This window comes from Lipotes vexillifer, unplaced genomic scaffold, assembly GCF_000442215.2.
Source record: "Lipotes vexillifer unplaced genomic scaffold, Lipotes_vexillifer_v1.1 scaffold317, whole genome shotgun sequence".
NCBI classification, from domain to species: Eukaryota; Metazoa; Chordata; class Mammalia; order Artiodactyla; family Lipotidae; genus Lipotes; species Lipotes vexillifer.
The window spans coordinates 1,082,930-1,102,395 of NW_006782029.1; positions in this window are offsets into that span (position 1 = coordinate 1,082,930).

Below are 19,466 nucleotides of genomic sequence, written 5' to 3' on the forward strand. Positions count from 1 at the left end.
CTTTCCCTGGAAATATGATTGCAGTGTTTTCCGTTTCAGGTTAAAGTTCACATACCCCCTAATTTAATACCCTGGGGAGGAGGGGTGATCATATCAAAGAAACACTGTGCTGGTACTCTTGACTTTGAATCTATTTAAGTGGCCGTTTTAGATGTTATTCAGATTCCTCAAACTTCCTTGTGATTTTTGACTCAAGTAGGTTAAATTATAAATAAACAAAATTTCCTAACATATTATATACAATGAAGTCTGAGCTCCTTAGAAATCAAGCTCTAGATATGTGAATTTTCCATGTATCTTAAAAGGCTTACTGTTGTAAATATCCTAGACTTTTTTCAATTCTTTTGAACGTGAATTCCTTTTGAAATGTATAGCATTTTTCTCCATAATAAAATTTAACTTTTTATTCATTATTAAAAGTCATCTTTACATCCTTTAAACATTGCTAGCTACCATTTCATCCTCCTCTCACATTGAAGTGAGGTCAATTTTAGTTGAGACCCTTCTTCCATGTTCTGCTTAATCTTCATGCATATCCACAGCCATAATATCCTTTTTAGCCAAGTAATTCAGGAAGAGATGGTTTTACTATTTGGGTAATCTGGACAGTGATAACGTTCCCCAGCTAAGAGCTTCCAGTAAATTCTCACTGTAGTTAGAATATTAGCCAAACTCCTTTCCATGACCTACAAAGCTCTGTGTGGCCAAGCCCCTGCCTGTCTCTACAATCTCCCCTTCATCCACCGTGGTCCACACACACCCTTCCTCTCTGTTCCTCCACAGGGCCAAGTTGGCTCCAGTTCTCTGCCCTTGCCATTGCTACTTCCTGAAAGATTCTTCCTTCATTTTCATCTGACTGCCTCCTCTTGCTTAGTTTTGTCTAAGGTCAAATGTCACTTTCTCAGAGAAGCCATCACTGTGTCCCACACCAAGGAGGCTGGAACCCTTTCCTGCTTTATTTTCATCCCATCAGTTAAAGATATTGGAATGCTTTAACTTATTTCTTATTTATTAGTTTTTATCAATATTTGTTCTCTGTCAGGTTTGTTATGTTCCGTGAGAAGAAGCCCTTTATCTGGCTTGTTCACTGCTATATCACAGTTTCTAGAACAGCTGCCAGCACATAGGAGGCACTCAATAAATACTATTGAAGGAATAAATTCTGGCTCATCTCCACACCTACTTATAGCTCATTTCCATCTATCATGGGTGTTCTGGCTGCCTTGAGTCTTGTTGCACATTGGGTAATCTGGACTGAATTATCAATTACAGTGATATCCTCAGATGGCTGTCCAAACAGTAGGAAACTGTTATTGTCCAATGTCATTTGATCCAATTTTGGAAAGAGACAAGAGAGCTAAGAGAATGTTGAGGACACAGTCTAATTTCTTGGGTAGGTCTTTTCAAACTTTTCCAATAAGATATAACTAATAGCTTAGAATAGTGAATAATAATATGTAGAGGAAGATCTAAACAGGAGTATAAAGTGGCTCCTAAGGACAATATATCTTTGAAGTCTCAAAATTTATTTTTAAAATCCAGATGAATTTCACATTCTAATCCATTAGTATATATCTGGGTTTGATTTAATATAAAAGAAATTTCCCATCAAATTACTGAAAAAATAAAATGTACCCTTCAAGAAGATGCATCCTGCTTACGCTGGAAAACAATCAAGAATCCCCAAGTACAAATGGTCCAAGCTGATAATCATCTATAGAAATGATTCTGGAGAAGCCCTGAAGGGAGCATAGTCCACAACCACCCCTTGCTGGCCCGCCCACCTGTCCCCACCTTTGTTCCAGAAAGCAAAAGCTCTGGAACAAAGACACCTAAGTGAACTGGGAGTTCTAGGAGATATGTTTTGAGAAGGAAGAAGGGATAAAAGTTCTATCTTTCTGCATCACTCTCTTTTCAGACATTTCTCTTAAATCATTGCACTGCTCTCTTTCTTACCATGTCCTTGGTGAGATAAGAGGTTCAAGTCCCCCTCACTCTTGAGAGGAGAGACCCTAGAGTGACCATTTAACCTAGTTTTCTCAGGACCATCCTGGTTATGATGGTTGTCCTGGCAATGTTAGTAGTGCTCCCTGTCATTTGTACAGTATACAGTAACTCTAAGGGACACCTTCCCTGCTCTTCCTTCCACTTAAAAGGACAAGAAGGAACCAAACTAAATCAGTCATAGACAACATGATGTAAGTCTTTTTCCAGGCTGATGTCAGGCCACCAAGGAAAAGGAGTCCTTGTGACTCAGATCAGTTGTCCCTTTTATCCATTAAGGAAATCCTGAAAGCATTGGGGGTCCAAACCCAGGTTCATAGTAATGAAATTTTTTTCTCTGATGTATTTGTGCAGTTAAGAATCTATAATCACTACTGGTTGCTCATCAAGGATTGGAGGTTCAGGATCCAGGCCATCGTGCATGCCTTACAATAATAATATTTATGAGGAGAAGACAGAAGAAGCAACCAGGATGATAAGGGTGAATTAGGTTAGTTAGTAAAAGTATTTTTAAATAAAGTAAAATGTGATGAATGGAAAGTGTTCAGTCAGAGATGCTGCATGAATTTGAAAAATCAGCCTTTCAATGACCTAGCATTTGAAGGGATGAAAGAGGAGAACCTTATCCCATGAATGTACCAGAAAACAGATTGCTGGGATAGCAGTTATGGTGGCCACTGCGGGAAGCAGAGTAGGCTGATGGTCCCAGATGCTGCCCTCTGAAATTCATCACCCATTTGTGCTGAGGCCATGCTTTCTGTGGCTGCTCCCAGCCATGACTAAGCACAGCAGGGCTGCTAAGGCAGGCCCATTCCTGGAAGATGCGGATTCCTCTGACAGGCAGCTTTAGCTTAAGGATTCCCAATTAGCCTTGCCAAAACTTTCTCTGAATTGAAATCTTAAGGCCTTTCTTCCTTGACTTCCATCCCTCTGTCCTTCACAGAGATCAGTCCTGCATTGTGGTCAGCCAGCCCTCCCAGTCTCTTCCAGCTCCCACTCCATTTTCTCCCACAAGGTCTCCTTCAGCAAATCTCTTGCAAATTTAATCTCATTCTTAGCACATGCTTCTCAGAGGACTGGATGATGGGGGTGGAGATAAGAATAATCAGGGTCTGAAGTTATTCATTTGCATATCTGATGCTACATTAAAGCTAAAAGCCAATTTGAGAATTTGAAGAGATTTCATTGCTTTTCGGCAACATGGATAGTTTAGTTGATATATTTGGGCTGGAGCCCTTTTAAAATAACTGCTTTTTTTTTTTGACTTTGGAATGTCTTGCTTGTTATGTTTGTGATTATAAGGTTTGCATAATTAGAAAACATAAATCAGAAAGTTAATTCTTTGTGTCAGATATTAAATTTTTCAGCTCATAGGAATGTATTTATTATAAAAAGCAATATCTTACATATTCATATTCCTTCAAAGTCTACAAGTGTATGGAATTTTGTATCCCCAATGAGATACAGTAATGTTTGTTTAACTGAATTGAAAATTGTTTGGCATACTCTTACATTTAAACCTAACATATATCCTATGAGATAAGGAGGGCAGATATTATTAAAACTCACTTTTATCAAAGATGAAACTGAGGCTCAGGGGAGTTAAATAGCTAATACATGGTAAAGTCCAACCCAGAAACCAGGTATTAGTAGACAGAATTTCTGGGAATGACTGCTAAGATTCCACACCCTAATTCTTACAATGTGTGGATGTGATGAGACATTACTCATTCCCATGATTGTGCTGTGTTATATGGCATGGTTGACCTTAAAAAAAGATTATCCAGGTGGACCTAATCTAGTCACATGCACCCTTACAAACCTCTCCTGCTGATGATAAAAGAGAAATCAGAGAGATGGCAGAATGTGGAAGTCAAAGAGATTCAAAGTGTGAGAAGCATTCAGTATGCTCTTGCTTGCTTGAAGATGGCAGGGGCCATGTGGAAGGCATGAGGAGGAAATGAATTCTGCCTACAGCAAGTGAGATTAGAAGGGGATCCAGCAACCTGAGCTGAAACCTTGATTTTGACCTGTGAGACTCTAAGCAGAGAACTCAGCTGAGCCACACTGTGCCCAGACTTATGACCCACAAGAACTGTGGAATAATAAATGGGCATTATTTTAAACCACTAAGTTCACAGTGATTTTTTTATACAACAGAAAACTAATACATGAGTTTTCTGATTCCATATTTTACACCACCCTTACTCTTAATCAATCCTAATAGAAATAAATAATAGTAAACTGGAAAAGTATAGTACCAACCTTCTAGTTTTGCAAATTTAATTTTGATTAGAAATTTAGCTTTTTTAGATTTATTTTAAGCCTGACCTCAGGTCCTTTGGTTCTGAGTCTATGGGCTTGAACTCATTTTCAAGAAGACAGAACATCCATTTCCTCATGTTAATTGTTTACTTGAAAATATTTCAGGTAGATTATAAATAAAACAATCCCCAAAGAAAATATTATAAGATTATATTTGCTGTCATAGTTTGGGAACATATTTAAACTCTCTTTATAAAATACTGAAAATATCATGGGGATTGTTTGAATTAGTGAAGAACTATTATTTTATCTGTCCAATGTACCTCTTTCTGTAAACTTTATTCCCATCCTTTTGGAAATGCTCTTCTCCCAGTCAAACCAAGTGGTTCTGAGAAAATGTCCATGTTCGTATATAACTCCATCCCCCCTGCCCCAGAAAACAGTAAATTGGTCTAGAAAGAGACAAAATCTCCCAGTTGAGGTAACAAAATCTCCCTTTTCACCAGAGAAAGTGTAATTTAATCCATCACCCATGGTAGAAGTTTCAGGATATAGAACTCAGGAAGTGTTGACAGCAGTGTTTCTTGCCATGCAGAAGCTGATCTCCAGTGAAAGAGAAGGGAGACATCACAGAGAGAGAAGCAGAAGCAAGAGCTGGAGAGAGAGTCCCCAGTAGTGTTTGACCAGTTGTTTCAGTTTTTCTGGAAGTCCATCTGCATCCCTGAAATTCCCGTGGTTTGATTGTTTAGTTCTTCATGGCATTCCATGAATCAGCATTTCTCATTTTCCCTAAAAGAGTTCAAGATGAGTTCAGTCATCTGCAACTAAGAGAGGTGTGACTCACACAATGGAGAAATTTCATTCCATTTTTCCTTGAAAACATTTATCATCGTGTAGTGGGAAAAACTTCTAGCAAAGAAACTCATTCAAGTGACTCCAGGATGCTGATGATTCAGCAGGGCTTACATTTTGATTCCTTTCATGTCACCAACTGCCACACTCACTTGGTTGTTTTTGCTCACCACACCAAATACTCCTTCCCAAATGCTTTGCACATATAAAAAAACTTTTTAAGTTATTATTGCTGTCTTGATTATAGCAGCCTATATTCTGTCAGTGTCACATCATAAACATTTATTAGACACGTGTCTCCCTTACCTACATCTACTTTTGAATATCTTTAACTGACACTGAACTTAAATGTTTACAAGTGTTAACATATTGCTAAAGAAATTTGGCAAGCCCACAGAGAAAGAGAGAGAGCATTATTCCACAGTAAAAACCTGCTTTTCTTTTCATTTTTATTCATATTCTTAAGGGAAAGATACTATAATAATTTTATGTCAAATATATATGGATAATGTGAAATTATATTTTTACATTTTGACAACTGACCACTTGTAAAGAAGAGATAAGGGTGCCAAGTATAATCTCATTCATTTGTGATTGGTTGGTTTCACAAATAGAATCATAATAGGTGCTTTAGAAAACACAGAAATAATGAGAGGCATTAGTTAGATTGAACTTTGTTGAGTCCCTGCTTTTTGCACAAGTGATTTTAAATTCTCCAAGGCCTCTTTTCTAAAGTGGGGATCCATAGAGTGTTGTGGTTAAGGATGCAAACTCTAACAACAGATTTCTGGTTCAGACTTTGTCCTCACCACTCTGACCTTAAATGAGTTGTTCTGGGCCTTGGTTTTCTAGTGTATCCTAAGATAGACAGACAGACACATGCACATATACACACATACATACATATGTATGTATATATGTACTTACATACACCAGGCATGTATAAGAATATTCAAGGCCACATTGTTTGTAATGCCAAAAAAAATAAAATGTAAACAACTCAAATATCCACCAAGAATAGAATAAATTATTGTAGCAATCATCCAGTGGAATATTCTTCAACAGTAACAATGAATATATCTACACACATCAATAATGATGAGTCTCAAAATAATATATTGAAAAACCAGTAAATTCTAGAACAATTCATTCTATAGGAGTCCATTTCCATCAAGTTCTAAAACGAACAACTAAACCACGTATTATCTATGGATACATACAAGGATGGAAAACTAAAGAAAACAAGATAATGGTTTACACAAAATTTAGGATAGTGGCTACTTTTAGAGGTAAGTGGGGAATGTGATTGGAGAGGGCACACAGGGACATCTAAGGACTGATAAAGTTATATTTCTCAAACTGAGAAATGTGTATTGGGTATTTGCTTTCTAATTCTTTTACAAACTGTACATATATATTTTATGCACATATATATGATAATTTCAAAACAAAAATAATGATTATAAAAACTACCACATTTTTGAGAGAACTAAATAAGATTATAGACGTTTAGCAACAGTGTCTAGCATATAGTAAGCTCTCAATAAGTGATACAAGCCATAATGATGATGTTATGACATGGAGATGTTTGTATCACTTAGAAGAAGAAAATACCAAAAACTATGTCTTCACCTGTTTACACTATTGTATTCCAAAATGCCTGAAAATCTATGTTAGAACCACAGTCCTCTTAGACAATGAAACCTGATAGCTTTCAACCTTCACTAACCCAAGGGATTGTACCAGAGAGATTCTTAGATTCTCAGCCACAGATAAGCATTCAACTTGGTTAAGTATCAGGCACCCAGTGGATATCTACACTGATGAATGTGTAGTGTTTAGTTACCTGATATCAGAGAATTAATGCCAACCTTTAAAGAAAAAATGAGAGATTAATATCTACATCTTAGTTTAGGATCAAGTCTTGAACTTAAGCTATTCTAACTAGGGTCTAGTCACAGAATAATAGAATCATAGAATTAGTAAAAGCACCTTGACCATCATCTCATTCAATTATTTATTGTACAGCTGAAGAAGGTGAAGCTCAGGGAGGTTAGTTAACTTCTTCAAGGTCAACAATGATTTTGTGACACAGTCAGAACTAGAACACAAGTTAGGATGGAAGCTGCAGAAAATGTTCTACCATTGGTGTTCACCAGACTAACTAGAAGGAAAGATGGGAGGAGGATGGGAATAGAACGGAAAGTAAGTGAGATCAAAAACACCCAGCTCCTTTCAAAGGAGCATAGGAACTAAAATCTATTGAAGCTTCTCTAGGATACAGGCCTTCACACCACTTTTGAGGTAATACCCCTGAATGAACTCCTTTGGAGCCAAATTCCTGGAAAGAAGGCAGACTCAGCCCATTCTAATAGCAGATAACATATGCAATTTCAGAGAAGTCTGGCACCTTCAAACCTACCCTTGTCTCCATCACCTGCAACAAGTCCATTTGATGGGCATACAGTACAATACTTGCTCTTACTTGATTATTCTGCTCTTGAATCATGTTTATCCCTAACCAATCAACAATCTAAGGCTAGCTTTATAATTATTTTCTTCAGTAAGTACTCACAGGAAACCCATTAGAGATAAAGGCTCTGTACTGGGCACCAGAAATTTGATGAAAAGTGTTTACTCATTGTGCTGCAATGAACATTGTCGAATCTAAAAAAAAAAAATGCTACTGAAGAACCTAGGGGCAGGACAGGAATAAAGACACAGACATAGAGGATGGATTTGAGGACATGGGGAGGGGGAAGGGTAAGCTGGGACAAAGTGAGAGAGTAGCATGGACATATATACACTACCAAATGTAAAATAGATAGCTAGTGGGAAGCAGCTGCATAGCACAGGGAGATCAGCTCAGTGCTTTGTGACCACCTAGAGGGGTGGGATAGGGAGGGTGGGAGGGAGGCTCAAGAGGGAGGGGATATGGGGATATGTGTATACATATAGCTGATTCACTCTGTTATACAGCAGAAACAAACACAACATTGTAAAGCAATTATAGACCAATAAAGATGTTAAAAAAGAAAAAGTATTTACTCAAACTCCATTTACCTTGTCCAATCAGGGAAACAGTGATTTATTCAAAAGAAAAATAGACCAACCAGAAGTAACTCTGTGCAGACTAACCCCCAATCTTTATATCATAAGGACAATTAAAGAAAAGCTCATAAAGAATCTTGCTTGTTTCAGGACCTTATCAGCTTGAGCCAGCTGATAGGGAAAGTAGGTCTCATGGTTGAACTCTTGAACCAGGAAAGGATCAGTCCAAAGTTTCTGTCAGGTGACGTGACCTACCGAAGTATTCCCATTCCTTGGACCGATGAATGATTGCCTCTTATTTGCTCTATATGTTTGGAAAATGTGGTTAAATTGCTGAAGCTGTCCCAAGCAAGAGGTTTCCTTCTGGGACAAAAGAAAAATAATCCCCTAAATACAAGGTTTAATTAATGGAAAAGTAGCTTTTGTCTGATGTTTGATGGTTTGGGAACTTTTTTTGAAACAAGCAAAAAGACCTCAAAGCAGAAACCAGACCCTTCTCTAACTTTTATATTCTAATCTCTTGCCACTCTACAGGGCTCACAGTAGCACACATAACATACTTTCATACTTTCATAACAAGAAAGTCTGACCTCATCAGTTTTTTGCTCATTACCATTCACCAATTTAATGTTTCATTGGAAATTCCCGTTTAGGGGAAGTTTCTAAATCATAAAGTAGATCATAAAGTAATCATAAAGTTTTTGTTGTTGTTCTTTATAAGTAAAAAACATTGACATGTAATCGAGGTACAGTGGATGATTTCTCGAAAGGAATAATTCAGTGGGCAAAGCCAAGTTTAAGCCTCCCTGATTATTAAGGGAAGCTAGATTTGAGATTGTAAAGCAGGAGTATGACCAAACTGTGTGAGCATCCAGTGACCTCATGCACTGGTACAGCTGAACTAGCTTACACCTTCAGAGACTGACAGCAAACGGCAGAGTTAATAACTATCTATTAAATGACCAAGCAATGTGCATAGACATGTGTTCAAACAATGAGAATAATTGTCTCTCCTCAGGTGATTTATTGTCTAAAACACTGAGTTAAATGGAGCGTCCACTATATCTAAATGCACCAGTCAGTGGACAAAAACTGTTCAAAATTTCAACCTCCATTGTCCATTGAGAGAGGCAGTAATTTATTCAAAATGGAGCATCAGAATAAAGTTACTTTTCAGAAATTAATCCTATTATAAAGGAAACAGAAAGACAAACATAGAAGGTCTAAACAAGTAAATAACAGTAAATATATCTATCACAAAAGATCACAGCAATGATTTTTCATCTCAGAAATTATTCTAATTTAAAGAAAAAAATTTGAAAAGACAGATATTTTCATGCAGAAAAACTAGGTTTAAGGGGTTGTCTGTTGGTTTCTTTGCTTATTTTAGTTAACTTTTTCATAGAGGGCCAGTTTATTTCTCAGACCTTGACCCAGCAATAGATTAAAGTCCTTAATCAGAAAAGTGGAATGCCTTATCTAATGACACATATTCTTTCTCTGTCCTTCAAAGCACATATTGTCCCTCCAAAGGAAATTCACATGAAACTAAATGACACAGCCAATAGGTACCTCGTTTGGAGATCCCCCTGGCTTCCTGAAGACCACATCACAGCACCAGTCAGCATCCTTTATAAGAACCAGCAGATTGCATGTGTAGTTACAGTGCTGGGTAGAGGAAGTAAGGACAGGAGAAAGCAGCTTTAGGTCATCCTCCCAAGGCCCCTGATGTGGAAGGAACAATCACCTCGTACACACAAATGATCATTGTAATCCCCGGTACAAGGGTTTAGGGTGTGGGAAAGGAAACTCGGCATGGAATTTGAAAGCTAGAATTACAAGGTGAGAGATCTGAGAGCTTCAAGAGGAGTCTGTTTTGTTTGTTTTCAGTCTAGACTGAGAGTAGAAGGACTTAGGAAATATGCTTTAGGTTAGAAGGCACCCGGGGGGGGGGGTGGTGTTTTCTTTCTCTACTTAGAGCCCTGAGTAATAATGCACATGCCAGTGCCTGCACTCAGAGCTGACAAATGATGACAGAAATTCCCTCTTTCTTTCCACATCCAATCAAAAATCAAGGATGACTGCCACTACCTTCTTAGGACCTCCTCCACTTCTTATGTCTCCTACACTACTTAAATCTTCAATATTTCAGATGTCTCAAAATTTCTCACCTGGACTAGAGCAATCATCTCCTAACTACTCTCCCTGCTGCCAGCCCCTGATCTGTTTTCCACACTGATTTTTACAGAACAAGTTTGACCATGGGACTGACCAATTTAAAATTTTTTAGTAGCTTCCAATAGCCTTCAGGTTAAAATCCAAGCTATCCTAATCCTAGTACAGGCTTTGATAACACAATCACCTTGACTCATATCCTGTTTTGCTACTTACCAACTTAGGAAAGCTTCTTAACCTCTTTGATCCTGAATATCTTCATCTATAAAACGGTATAACAATAGTCCTTCTCCATAGGTTTGCTGTGAAGTTTCAATGAGATACTTCTTTGAAAGAGCTTAGCACTGTGCCTAGTTTTCAGTAACTTTTGACTATTAGTGCTATTATGGTTTCGCCAACTTACTGTTAGCTATGAAAGCCCTTCCACAACTTGGCCCACTCTCCTTCTGCAGTTATCTGTCTTGCTACTAGCCCATCAATAATCACAGGTCTTATGAAGTACCTACCATGTGCCAGTCCTCAATGCCAAAGGATTTACATATATTCTTTAACCATTAGCAATTCTATAAGATCAGTACTAGCTTCCTCATTTTACAGATAAGAAAACTGAGACACCAAAAATAGTTAAGCAACTTGGCCAAAGTAATCCAGCTAATAAGTGGTGAAGCCCACAGCTGAAATCAAAGCCCATCATACTCCAACTCTGTTTTTTCATGACTATGTTGCCTTTACCGTACTTTATTTCCCAAAAAATTATGCAACAGAATTTCTGGTCCTTATGTGCTTTTCCCGAACCTTGCTACTTCTCCATTAAGAGGTAGAATCTGTGTCCCCTCCACTTGAACCTGGGCAGGATATTCTGACTGCCTCAACTAATTGAGTCTGGCATAAGTCAGGCTATGTAATTTCTGAGGCTAGGTCATAGACTGCCTTCTATCTGGCAGTCTCTTTCGGAGTATGCACTATTAGAGGCCTAAGCTTCCATGTAAGTTCAGCTCCCTGAAGCTGCCATGCCTGAGACACCACGTGAAGAGATCACGTAAAGAAAGAAATGCTTGAAAAGCCCCAGTTGTTCAGCCATACTTGAAGCAGGCCCAGCAGTCACTGCATAGAATATAAAGGGGCTGTCCCCACCAAGCCCTGACCAAATTACAGATCTGTGAACTAAATAAATGATCATGATTATTTAAGCCACTAAGTCTGGGAATGTTTTGTTATGCACCAATAAAAAACCAGATCACCCACAGAAACCTCCAGCACTATTTAATCACTTTCATTTCCCCTGACAACACACCTCCCATGGCCTTCAAATATGCAGCTACCTCTGCCTACAAATCACCACCAGCCCCTAATGCCCCAGCCAGCACACCAATACCCTCACTTAGAGAGTTATTTTGCTTTCAAGGGTCACTGTAGGTAATTTTTGTTATAGTTTTAGTCATCTGTAATCATTGTTGTAGTTTTAGTCATCTTTTTCCCCAAATCTGGAAGTGTGTGGTTAAGGACCCAAACTTCAAGTCAAAGTGTCTCGGCTTAATTTTTTTTTTTTTTTTTTTTTTTTTTTTTTTTTTCCTGGTTTACTGCTTCCAGGTTGTAGGATTTAATCTCTTCAACCTCGGTTTCTCCAAAAGGGAGTAATAGCCAAACCCCTATCTTGGTATTGTAAGGGTTCATTTATAGCTCCGAGCAAAGTTCCTGGTATTTAATTAGAGTTAAGTACATATTGCTGTTATTAGAGCACTAATTATATTTCATTGCAATTATCTATTTCTTTCTCTGTTTCCTCTTCTGAACAAGAACAGTGTATCCTCATGCTTGCCACCTGGGATATGCAAAAAAAAACATTTTTATTAATTGAATAAATGTATGAACAAATGAACAAACAAATGGATGAATGAATGAATGAATGAATAAGTATGTATAATCTAGCCTCCCTTTCAACTCTTTTTGCCCAGCATGTAGGAGAGGAAAGATAATAGAGATCTCCAGTCCTATGGGAAGCAGTCATAGTGTTCTGGCTGCATGCTTTTCTTCAGGTCCAATTCTTCTCTCTTTTCCTAGTGGTGCTGTAGTACCACAGCCATGCAGAGAGCATGCTCACTTGGTCAAGTGAAACTTTTTACTCCTGAAAATCCAAACCAGATGGCAGGACTGTAAGGAAAGCCAGTGCCAAAATTTCAGATGGCCTCCAACTACAGATTCTCTTTCCTCTTCTAACCATTTTATAGCATGCCATCCAGATACCTGACCTTGCCAAATAAAACCAGTTAATCTTTTACAATGTCAGTCCCTTTTATGGACTCCATGATATGCCAATGCCATATGGTGGCAATGCTGTGGAAGGGACTCTGCTCTTCCTGACAAGCAGGTTTGTGCTGCACTAAGCAGATAATTTACCTCTTGCCTCGTGCATGATATTTCCCCACTGATTTCTCCTCAACAGAGAGAAGTTGAAAGAAATTACTAAACAGCAACACAAACTTGATTAATGAGATAGTCTACACTTAATTTTCATTTTCACCATAGAATTTACATATATACATACTTATACCTAAAATTCTCATTATAACAGCTAAAAACAATCTAGATATGCTGGCTGAGTTCCAATAACTGCCATTGGAACTCAGTGCTATCTAAGGATATCAATGTCATTCCAGTACATCTCAATTTTAATACCCAAAAAACCCCAAAGCACCAGTGAGTCCTTCAGTATGCCCTCTTGCCTCAGCATAAAAGAAAAAGTTTAAATAATTTTTTAAATGAGTAAAATCCAGGGTGCTGGCTCTCTATAGTTCTAAATTGCTTTAAAAGTGAATGTGGAGTTTATCTTATTATTGTAGTTTCTATGCTGCTTACAAGTTTAATCATTTTTGCATTCTTTCTCTGGAAGGAGCTATTCGAAGGCTGCATAATGCTGAGGGTTAGAAAGATTTTTGAGGCGTGGCACCATCTTCTCTGATTGGGCAGCAGATCTCGAACGATGTGGGCCTTTTGCCGTTGACTCACCAGAGGGCAGCAGCTTTGCAGCTTGATGTCAGCAGGCAAGAATGTCAGCTACTTCTCTCTGCCAGCTGCTCCCCGCAGCCCCCAGCAGTAGCCCAGAATTAAGCAAAGCTGTTTGGGTTAGCCTCTGACCAGCCTCCAGGGCTTCTTGCTGCCCTGGTTACCATGCTCCAGCAAAGAAAATCCCCACCAGATCTCCGCAGGGGAACGCTAAACTCTTCCAGCTGTGTCTCTGGGGATACCAATATAATTTCCCAGTTAAGGTTTGGATTCTGGGGAGACCGAGTATGGTTTTCCAGGCACCCCTCTTTAACACACACACACACACACACACACACACACACACACACACACACAAAACACACAAGTTTTCTCTAGAAGGGAAACACCAGAATGCAGAAAGAAATCTGTAGACAGGCACTAGAAAAATTTCTAGATTCTAGATGGATTGTGTGCCGTTTGTACTCCCCACATTTAATCTGCCTCAATTTTCCGCACATTTCTTCTGACTGTTCCAGCTGAAGCCTCAGATGAGAGCTAGAACTATCCCTGCAGCCCTTTCTATCCTAGCTTTCCATGATGCCAAGAAAATAGACAACTAGGAGCTTTCTGAGAGGATTGGCTTTCTGGTGCTCATGAGGCAGAGTTGCCTGCCCCCCAGTAGCTAGTCTCCGAGTACCTATTTTTATTTGTTACATAATTTCACATCTCCTCTCCCACCATCTTTCCACTGAGCAGAAAAGAGAGTCTTAGTTGTAAGTTAATTAAAATGTTCATATTTGTTTTACCTTTTAGATGATTCTTGTAGTTTTAGGCAACTGAAAGTTTACACAGATGGTAGCTTATATACCTAGTTAAGATAATCATTGCCAAGGTCAAGCAACCAATTAAACCAGTACAGTTAAGCCAAGGTGAAATTGATGAATCACAGAAACTTAGTGTCTCCTAATTCAACTTGCTAAAATGTGGGGACCCCAGATTTAAGACTGTTTGATTCGCTTGTTACACTAAGACCTGAGTCAGAAATGCTCTCTACGGTCTTGTCCTCATTCCATTTCTCTATCCTGACGGATGGCACCAGCCTCAACTCCGCATTCTGTTTGAATGTCCTCCAGGATCCTCTAGTTTTACTGTAGTGGGCTAAATCATGACCCCTAAAAAGAAATGTCCACGTCCTAATCCCCAGAACCTGGGAATATGAGCTTATTTGGAAAAAGTTAAGATATGGAGATGAGATCATCCTGGGTGATCCAGGTGGTCCTTAATCCAATGACAACTATCCTTGTAAGAAACATACGGAGGAGAAATACAGGGAGATGAGGACAGGTCCTATAAAGATGGAGGCAGAGGTGGAGTGATGCAGCCACAAGCCAAGAAACTCCTGAAGCCACAAGAAGCTAGAAGAGGCGAGGAATGGATTCTCCTCTAGAGCCTCTGCTGGCAGCACAGCCCCTGCCGACATCTTTGATTCAGATTTTTTGCCTCCAGAAATGTGAATACATTTCTGTTGTTTTAAAGGAGCCAAGTTTGTGGTAATTTGCTAGAGCAGCCATAGAAAACTTTACAAATGCAAATGCCTTATAGGAATCATACAAGTAATGAAATGAGCAAGCAGTCTAGGTAGGGAAATTCTAGTTTTAGCAGCCCATAGAACTTTCATCTCAAAGCAGGGAAACAACAGAGAGTGCAAGCAGTCTATAGCAAGAGTGAGAACAAACATCCTAGCCGAAAGAAGTACACATCACTCAGACCCATCCAGTTGGTACTGTGTGAAAACAAGCCCAGTATGGCCAGATCTTCCCATTTTTATTGCATTTTTATTTTCAATCTCCTGCATTTTAAGTGTTGGTTCAAAAATCAAACAGTCAAACTGCACTCTGTTGCCCCAACCAAATATGCTTGAGGTCTGAATTATGACCACAAGTGGCCAGTTGCAGCCTCTGGAGCCACTGACCCTTCTAACAGTATTTAAGGCATGTGCCACAGACCATTCACAACAGAACTAAGAACAGGACCTTTTTTCCCTCCTACTTAACCCGGTCTGCCAGCCTAGGCCACTTACATTCGAAATCTCTCCCACCCTTGATATAGGCAGAGAAATTTTTGGACCCTTGATCATTTAGAATCTAGAAGGGGTGTGTGTGTGTGTGTGTGTGTGTGTGTGTGTGTGAGAGAGAGAGAGAGAGAGAGAGAGAGAGAGAGAGATTTGAAGAGGATTAGGGGTAGAGACTCTGCAATACAATGTGTGATTACTTTTTTTTTTATTGGAGTATAGTTGCTTTACAATGTTGTGTTAGTTTCTACTGTACAGCAAAGTGGATCAGCTATATGTATACACATATCTGTCTTTTTTGGATTTCACCGCAGAGCATTGAGTAGAGTTCCCTGTGTTATACTGTAGAGAACGACAGCGTGATTAGGAGGAAAAATAAAAGAAAAAAATTATTCATCAGAGGGAATTAAAAAATCAAAAGCCATTTTTGGTGGTTATTTTATCACAGAGCATTAAAATATATTTTACTAAAAAGATTGGTATATAAGTCAGATAAAACATAAGATAAAACTGAGATATAATTTAATGTTTACACAGCCTCTGTATTTAGTTTATTAAAAGTTGCTACTTCTATGATCATTTATCACATCTTAGAGCTACCTACTTCCTAATTCCAGACAGTAAGTGTCCTCTGGAGCACTACAAAGTAAGACATAACTAGATTGAATTTTTCAGTCTGACTATGAAGATAGTTATGAGCTTTGGAAGCACTACAAAAATGAAAGTAATGCAAAAATTTATATTGTAACTCTCGTTGAGTCTGCAGTGAGGAAAGAGTTGTGATCAGTTTTCAAAATGACCCCTATGTTTTCATGGAAATACTCTGAAAATAAGTAGGGGAAATTTTTGAAGGGTCCCTCTAAAAGGTAGAGGAATTTAAGATTTTCAGGAATGGATAGAGAAATGAGTCTCCTTATCAGTGGACAAGGATCCTTAGTCAAAGTTAAGGATACAAAGAACTCTGACAACACAATAAGAAGACAAACAGCCCAATTTTAAAATGAGCAAAAGATTTAAATGGACATTTCACAAAACAAGTGTATATAAATGGCCTACAAGCATGTGAAAATGTTCTTAATATCATTAGTCGTTAGGGAAATGCAAATCAAACCCATAATGAGGTATCACTTCACACCCACTAGGATCATGTCTCTCAAAAGACAGACACTGACAAGTAATGACAAGGATGTGAAGAAGCTGGAAAGCTCATACATTGTTGGTGAGGATGTAAAATGATACAGCCACCTTGGAAAACAATTTGATAGTTTCTTAAAGTTAAATATTGATTTTCCATTCAACACAACAATTCTACTCCTAGGTGTCTACCCAAACGAAATAAAACACTTTCACACAAAGACTTGAACATGAATGTTCAAAACAGCTTCGTTAATAATAGCCAAAATGCAGAAACAACCAAAACGTCCATCTACTGGTGAATGGATAGACAAAATGTGGTATATCCATACAATAGCATGTTATTCAGCCGTAAAAAAGAATGAAGTACATCTGAAATATGTGCTAACATTTATAAAGCTAAAAAACATTATACTAAGTGAAAAAAGTGGGACACAGAACACTGCATATTATATGATTCCACTTACAGGAAATGTCCAAAATAGGTAAAGCCTTAAAAACAGACATTAGCGGTTGCCTGGGGCTGGGGTGGGAATGAAGATTAACTAAATGGACATGAGGATGAAAATGTTCTAAAACTATTGTAGAAATTGTTACACACCTCAGTAAGCTTATTAGAAAGCATTGGATTGTGCACTTAAAATGGCTGAATTCATGGTATATAAGTTATACTTCAATAAAGTTGTTTGAAAAAAAGCTAGAGGGCTTCCGTGGTGGTGCAGTGGGTGAGAGTCTGCCTGCCGATGCAGGGAACACGGGTTCGTGCCCCGGTCTGGGAAGATCCCACATGCCGTGGAGCGGCTGGGCCCGTGAGCCATGGCCGCTGAGACTGCGCATCCGGAGCCTGTGCTCCACAATGGGAGAGGCCCCAGCAGTGAGAGGCCTGCAAACCGAAAAAAAAAAAAAGCTAGAGAATCATTAAAAGAATAAAACATGACATATAAAACATTTTCTCTCCTGGGCTTCCCTGGTGGCTCAGTGCTTGAGAGTCCGCCTGCCGATGCAGGAGACGCGGGTTCGTGCCCCGTTTCGGGAAGATCCCACATGCCGCGGAGCGGCTGGGCCCGTGAGCCATGGCCGCTGAGCCTGCGCGTCCGGAGCCTGTGCTCCGCAAATGGGAGAGGCCACAACAGTGAGAGGCCCGCATAACGCAAGAAAAAAAAAAAAAAACATTTTCTCTCCTTTATCTCATTACCCAGTCTATCAACAAGTTCATCAATTTCTTCTACCAAACACCTCCTTTTTTTTAATATTTAAGGGCATAATACATGTAGTTCAAAATACATGTACAAAATGCAACACAGTGGAGATTTTTTCTTCTGTTCCGCCTCAGCCACCCAATGTCTCTCCCTGGAAGCAATCAATGTTATCAGTTTCTTGTGTATCATTCTAGAGACATTTTATACATCTTCAGAAATATATATATGTGTGTGTATATTCTACCTCCCAACACACACACACACACACACACACACACACACACACCTACTTTTTTTTTTTTTTTTTTTGCGGTACGCGGGCCTCTCACTGTTGTGGCCTCTCCCTTTGCGGAGCACAGGCTCAGGACACGCAGGCTCAGCAGCCATGGCTCACGGGCCTAGCCGCTCCACGGCATGCAGGATCTTCCCAGACTGGGGCACGAACCCGCGTCCCCTGCATCGGCAGGCGGACTCTCAACCACTGCGCCACCAGGGAAGCCCATACCCCTACCTTTTATTCCACAACTTGTAGAATTCTGCACATTTCTTTTTTTACTTAATAATCACTACCATATCAAAATCTAAATATCACTCAAATCTTTTCCCTCTTTACTATCCCACTACCAGGAAACTGTGTTGGACCCTCAGTACCTCTTGCCTGGACCATTATATTGGGTTGGCCAAAAAGTTCATTTGGGTTTTCTGTAAGATGTTACAGAAATACCTGAACAAACTTTTTGGCCAACCCAATATTTCATCTAATTTGAGATTCCATCAGTTATAAGACACATTGGTACTTGGGAGCCATTAAGAGAGAAAATAATACTGCCAATTAAATTATGACATACTGTTGATTGTAAGATGCATCCCAATTTCAGAAAATATGTTTAAAATACATATATATATGCATCTAGAAATAATAAAATTTGATATAGCATTCTCCCAACCAGTTCTCCAACATCATACCTGGCTCCCTTTCAACTCATAGTCTCTAGATAAACAACAAGGATTTACTATATAGCACAGAGAACTATATTCAATATCTTGTAATAAACTATAATGGAAAATATAAATATTTTCCATATTTATATTTTCCCCCCAAAATATAAATATATACATATATATGTGTATAACTGAATCATTTTGTTGTACACCTGAAACTAACACCATATGGTAAATCAACTATACTTCAATTTTTTTAAAATGACCAATTTATAGTCTCCTGTCAGAGTGATCTTTCTAAGCTCTAGGTTTAATCTTTTCACTCTTTTATTAAAAATTCTTTATGGTCTCCCATCGCTACAGGATGAAGTTCAAGTATCTTAGTGTGACTTACAAGACCCTTTCGTTCTCTGGCCTCATTTCTCTCCACTATTCTATGCTCTAGACATGCCCAACTATTGACTATTCCTCAAAAATGTAGTGCTCTTTCAAAACCTTGTGCTTTTGTATGTGTTGTTCGCCCCTCCTGGAATACACTTGACCCTCTTTCCTCCTAGCTAAATACCATGTGTATTCCTCCAAGACTCATCTCTGGGAAAACTGCCATGAACTTCCCCAGCTCAGTTAAATGTTCTTTCTGTGATGCCACCCTCTGTGCTTAATTCCATCAAAAGCACTTTCTGCCTAGTATTAGGCTTCATTGTTTCCTTGTCTGTCTTCACTATTCTTGTTTTTCTCAAGTCACAAGGGATTTCCACAGTGCCTAGTCCATGGTAAGCATTTAATAC